The sequence below is a fragment of the Neophocaena asiaeorientalis genome, unplaced genomic scaffold (assembly GCF_003031525.2).
Source record: "Neophocaena asiaeorientalis asiaeorientalis breed wild unplaced genomic scaffold, Neophocaena_asiaeorientalis_V1.1 scaffold7, whole genome shotgun sequence".
Classification (NCBI taxonomy): Eukaryota; Metazoa; Chordata; class Mammalia; order Artiodactyla; family Phocoenidae; genus Neophocaena; species Neophocaena asiaeorientalis.
Genome location: NW_020185337.1, coordinates 2,056,545 through 2,062,958, shown reverse-complemented (window position 1 = coordinate 2,062,958; position 6,414 = coordinate 2,056,545). Strand labels below are relative to the sequence as shown.

Genomic DNA, 6,414 nt, shown 5'->3' with positions numbered 1-6,414 from the left:
TATATATATATATATATATATATATATATATATAATTGAATCAATTTGCTATATACTTGAAATATTGTAAATCAACTATACTTCAACTAAAAAAAATGTAGCGGTTTATAACAATAATCAAAGTAAAAAGAAGTCTTTTACTTTATGTGGGTCAGGAATTAGGAGAAAGCACAATGGGAATGGATGGCTTTTCTCTGCTCAATTTTGACTGGGGCCTCTGCTGGGAAGACTCAGAAGCATGGGGGTAACTCAGTGGTGGGAAATAGGAATTTTCTGTAAGGTCTTCACTCATGTAACTGGTGGCTGATGCCACTAGCTGGGACCTCAGCTGGGGCTGTCTGTCAGAACACATACATGTGATCTCCTCATACAACTTGGGCTTCCTCTCAGCATGGCAGCCTCAGACTTCTTAGGTGGCAACTCAGGGCTCCAAAGGCAAGTACCCAAAGAAAAGCCAGATGGAAGCTGTATCCCCTTCTAGGGCCTGGCTTTGGAAGTCACATAGCATCTCTTCCACTGTAAAAATCGGCTGCTCACCAGTAGCCAAGGAATGAATAAGAGCAGAAAAAGATGAAGTCAGAGAAGCTAAGGAGAAATCTGGTGCTGTTCTGATGGTATAGGGTCTTGAAGGTTACTGTAAAAAAATGTGACTTTTACTCTGATTGGAGGATTTTGAGCCCAGGAGTGACGTGGTCTGAGTTACACCTTGAAAGGATTGCTCTGGCTTCTCTTTTGGACTTAGACTGTAGGGGGCAGAAGGAAAGGCAGCGGAGGCCAGTTGGAGGTTGCTGTGAAATCTGGGTGACAGAGAATGGTAGAGGTGGACAGACATGGTCACAGCTGAGGTAGCACCACCTGTGGCCAGCAGAGACAAGATATTCCTCTAGTGCTACAAAGCCATGGGGGGACGGAGGGTGGAAAGCAATGAGATTTGAGAGAAAATCTTTTGAAATTCAGTGTAGAAATAGGCAGTTTTTTGTTTCTGAAAAAAAGATTATTACTCCAGCCTGAAAATAATTATTCACATAATTAAAGAGAATATTCTGATGGAGATCAGTGTCATGATATAACAGAATCCTGATATTACCCAGATTATCAGTGCATGGTATGATCCATGAAATATAAGGTCAACTTATTTTTATACAGTTATAGCTTTAAAGCACTCAGTCTAAACAGCAAATGTTAGTCCTCTCCTCCAAAACAAACATTAGAAACATAATGTATTATACTCCATAACTTCCTAATACAGTGACTTAACTCTTTTGTATTTAAAAAGAAATCTATTTTTCTGATCACATGTTATAACAACTCTTTGAGTTAATTGGATAACCAGAACTTACTAAATGGCAACATTATGTAGAGCATGCGCAAGAAGTTAAAACTAACATAGGATTAGACCTCGTGTACAGATTTGAAGGGCAAAGGCTCCCCAAACCTACCTCTTGTAAAGCCTATTTCAGAGAAGCTGTGAAGACTCTACGTTCCAGAGTCCTCCAAGGATATGGAGTAAATTGGGGCCATCTCAGTTCTTAACCCAGACCTCTCTGCCCCCAGGGGATTTGGAAGGGGAAAGAAACAATACCTGTGCTGGCTTCAGCACGCAGGTCCTTCCCTGACAAATTAAGACTTTGTTCTGAGAGCTCCCACTTTGGTCACCAAGGGCACTGGGCAGAGGTATCTCTGCATAATTGCAGGGACCTCCGAAGGGTTCCCCAAGGAACTTCAAAACGAGAAAAGAGTACTTGTAATTTCTCCCCAAACTAGGAAGACCCACCTACTTGTACACAGATAGAGGGATCAAACCCCAGAAGCTCCGATCCATCTCACATTTCCCATCAAGGTGTGTATAAGCCTCCCAAGAACTGGCCTACCAGGTTGGGACATAAAATTTATCCTTATTGATGTTTACTTGGGTCAGGCTGTTTTTCCTAGAAAATATAAGCCTCTAATGAAATCTTACGCAAATGTTATATACATGGAGAGGAAAACGTCTTCTTTGTCACCCAGATCAACTGCGATTTTTCTTTTTCAAAATCAGAGTCAACGTTTCCAACCATTGAAGTTTCAGCTGCCAGTTCCTTCATTTTGCTCCTCTCTGATCTGAGAACATTAGCAGCAGGAGCACCTTTACTCTTAAATTTAGTTTAATGTAAGTATTGCAAGGCCTGCTGGCAAGCCTCAAGGCACAACTCTGAATGGGGGTGGTCAGGGCAGAATGATAAAGTGGGCGCTACTGCAGGAAGGGGAATGGTTCAGATTCAGGTATATAAGGGAGGATAATGAGAGGTACTACTCTGGCTGGTACCAAAATGAGCTTAGCCCCAGGAGGTTAGGGTGAAGCAGTCTATTAGGGGACCGAGAGGCAGCTCCCCCAGTGCTACCAAACGGGCAGTCTACTCCGGCCACCACAGGTGCTGAGACAAAGATCAAAAGGCTGCCTTTAGCCATTCCACTTTTGGTATTCAGAAGAGATTTGGTGGATTCTCTGATCTCCTGGTTGGCTCTTGTATCACAGTTACAGTCTCTAAGTTTGGCCCGCACATGCAAAAACAAATGAGAATGGAGAAATACAGGATGAAAGGTTTGAGAGAGCTGGATCAGGCTGAATGTGTCCCATGGTGTGAGTTTAAATTTCTGGTCCCCAGGTAAGATTCTTCAAAGAGTAGCCCTCTTGCTCATGATCCCCAGAGATCCTTATCAGGAAACACAAAGGAGGGGGAGGCCTAGAGTTGTATAGGCAGAGGCTACCTAGGAGTAACTATGTCTGAGGCTGACCACTGTCTCCAGAATTCAGTCATTTGGGGGTAAAAGCTGAAATGTGAGAAATAAAGCCAATAAACCACAGCAAGCAAATGTATCATGTGTCATCAAGAGAGTTCAAAATATGATTTTACTATCTCCAACAAAATCATTGATAAGAATTGGAACTATTCACATTATCACCATAAGCTCTTTTACTATGAAAGTTTAAAGAAAACTACAGAAGAAATATCAATAATTTGCTCCTGGAAAGAGTAAAAAATATCACATAAAATAGCTTAAAGAGTCAGTAAATGTTTATCCCTTGTATCATAATTTTTGCATACATCTAGCATTCTATGGTAGGTTATTAGGTTGTTAAATAAATAGAAATCACAGATTTCCTACTAACTAACATTTATTGACAGTTAAATCAAAATTTAAAGCGGGAAAAGTGTTTGAAGGCATGTTTCATTCGACTTACATTTCATTCGACTAAATTTTCAGGCTTACATTTCATTCGACTAAATTTTAAGGCTGAAGGCCTCTCCAGGCTTACAGACTTCAGCCTGAAAATTTGGAAGCAAAGAATAACAGCAAAGGAGAGAAAGAAAAAAGTTAAAAATTAGTTAAAAGAATAACCCCCCTTCCTGCTCCAAATAATGGAATAAGATTTATTCATACAACAGAAACCAGGTACTTACTATACAGTTAGATAAACTTAAAAAAAAAAATCCTGCTGTGATAGATGACTTATTATGTCGATGATTAAAGATGCAAACCATAAAAAAAAATTACAAAGTATAGCTCCTATGGAAGAAACTAATCACTAATTCAATGAAATGCCAATACATCTGAAATATGTATGTGTTTTGATATATTCTTATACAAATGTGACATTAGGGATCTCTCAAACTTATGACAGACTGGGTTATCTACCAAAACCGAGGGCATCTCAGTTCCCTTGTGCTCCCATCCAGTTCTAAACAGGACTAATTGATTTATTCCTACTCCTGTTTATTTTTTCCATTGCCCTCACAGGGTGAACTAGGCGGCGAGAAGAGCGCCTTTCTGCGCTCCTCCTTCTATGCATTTCTTGAAGTAAATGGTGAGGGCCTTGGCTCAGGAAGCCTGAGTCCCTAGATTGACGGAGGAAGGTCTGTCGGGGTCAGGGGAAGGACTGCCTGAAAGAACGACTCGTCTCTTCTAAGAGTTCGTCACGAACCTCGAGGGACTGGCCCTGTTGAACAGCTCTGGTTTTCCGTTCCGCCTAAGTGTGTCCCCGACCGGTAGCAGGTGCTGGGCGCCGGCGCTGCCCTCTCCTCCCGCGGTAGTTTCCGCACCCTGCAGAGCAGGCGCAGAGAGAAGACGCGAGAGCGTTTCCAGGGATACAGAGGGGGCGGGGAGGGCCGGGCGGGGGCGGGGTTAGGCTAAACCGGGATTCGGGATTGGGGCAGTTTCCCGGCTCGTCGGGCACGGGGGCGGAGCCTATAGGGGCGGGGCCTACTGAGCGCTGTGCTGGGTCTCCAGACCCAACAGGGTTTTCCCGCCAGACTGCTCTCAGAAGTTAGACTTCTTTCAGAAATTAGTTCACGCAACCGAAGAGCCTCGAATTTGCCGCCCTGAATCATTTCCTTCACGGCACCGAATCCTCAGTATTTTGCAACATTTCCCTGTCGTCCACAGATTGATGGAAAAACGCTCAGGCTGGGAATCAAGACCATCAAGACCCGAAGTCACTTTAACCAGCTGAATAAGTCCTTCCTTAGCCTCTGTTGCTGTCAGAACCATCTTTTTCTAGCCCCATGCAAATACCTTTCCCAATCCTGTCTCCAGAAAAAGAATCCAATTTTGAGTTGTGGTGAGCTAAAAACCCGAGGTCTCTTACATGGACTCCTCCTCCGTCCTGTCTTTATATGTATATATTTTAAAATTTCCCCTGAAACTCAGGATTTTATATTTACACCCACTTAATGTCAGCCTGTTAATCCCAGCCCATGCTTTCATCCCTCCTCTCACATATAAATGTAAGAAAGTGAGCTTCCTAGCTCATTGTCGCATACAGATAGAGGGCAAGAGAGTGAGGCTGTTGTCTATTACTCCACCAAATATAGACGTGCTGGAAGGCAAGGCTTTTATTCATTGCCTACTGTCACGCACAGTAGGAAAGCCAGCAATACTGCTCACACCAATCATTCTACTAACCATAAATCGATTCTATTTGGAATACAAGCATAACAACCATAACCACGCTTTCATTCCAACATCTAATTTGCTGCAATAAATTACTAAATTATTTCCACCAAGTAAATTTACACTATACATTCAGTTGATCACTGTGACTATCTGTGACTGGGCTCCATGCGATCCCTCACATCAGTAAGGATCATTCTATTCTCATGAACTCATTTCCCAGTTTCTAGCAACACCTTAACACAACTCCACGGTGACCTGTGTTAATTCTGTTCCAGTCCTTCCTGCCTTTTCAGGTTCAACGTCTGTGAATTCCATGCACCTTCCTTCCTACATGAGACTTCCAGCGTGGCTTTTTGGAGACTCCTTCCTGCCTCTTTGGACTTATTCCTCCTGCTTGCTGTTTTTTTTTTTTTTTTTGGAGTATAATTGCTATACAATGGTGTGTTAGTTTCTGCTTCACAACAAAATGAATCAGTTATATATATACATATGTTCCCATATCTCTTCCTGCTTGCGTCTCCCTCCCTCCCACCCTCCCTATCCCACCCCTCCAGGCGGTCACAAAGCACCGAGCTGATCTCCCTGTGCTATGTGGCTGCTTCCCACTAGCTATCTACATTAGGTTTGGTAGTGTATATAGGTCCATGCCTCTCTCTCACTTTGTCACAGCTTACCCTTCTCCCTCCCCATATCCTCAAGTCCATTCTCTAGTAAGTCTGTGTCTTTATTCCTGTTTTACCCCTAGGTTCTTCATGACATTTTTTTTCCCTTAAATTCCATATATACGTGTTGGCATACGGTATTTGTCTCTCTCTTTCTGACTTACTTCACTCTGTATGACACACTCTAGGTCTATCCACCTCATTACAAATAGCTCAATTTCATTTCTTTTTATGGCTGAGTAATATTCCATTGTATATACATGCCACATCTTCTTTATCCATTCATATGTCGATGGACACTTAAGGTTGCTTCCATGTCCTGGCTATTGTAAACAGAGCTGCAATGAACATTGTGGTACATGACTCTTTTTTTTTTTTTGCGGTACACGGGCCTCTCACTGTTGTGGCCTCTCCCGTTGTGGAGCGCAGGCTTGGCGGCCATGGCTCATGGGCCCAGGTGCTCCGTGGCATGTGGGATCTTCCCAGACCAGGGCATGAACCCGTGTCCCCTGCATTGGCAGGCGGACTCTCAACCACTGCACCACCAGGGAAGCCCTACATGACTCTCTTTGAATTATGGTTTTCTCAGGGTATATGCCCAGTAGTGGGATTGCTGGGTCATATGGCAGTTCTATTTTTAGTTTTTTAAGGAACCACCATGCTGTTCTCCATAGTGGCTGTATCAATTTACATTCCCATCAACAGTGCAAGAGGGTTCCCTTTTCTCCACACCCACTCCAGCATTTATTTTTACTAGATTTTTTGAGGAGGGCCATTCTGACTGGTGTGAGGTGATACCTCGTTGTAATTTTGATTT

At 43.0% G+C, this 6,414-nt stretch overlaps 1 protein-coding gene across 1 annotated transcript in view; it reads right to left on the bottom strand.

Annotated features, from left to right (window-relative positions):
• TTC29 (tetratricopeptide repeat domain 29) overlaps positions 1-4,049 on the bottom strand; it is a 251,030-nt gene extending 246,981 nt beyond the window's left edge. The window contains exon 1 of the mRNA XM_024736180.1: positions 3,965-4,049. The gene's annotated coding sequence lies outside the window, so the exon portion shown is untranslated. The remainder of the gene's footprint in view (positions 1-3,964) is intronic.
• Between the last annotated feature and the right edge of the window lie 2,365 nt (positions 4,050-6,414).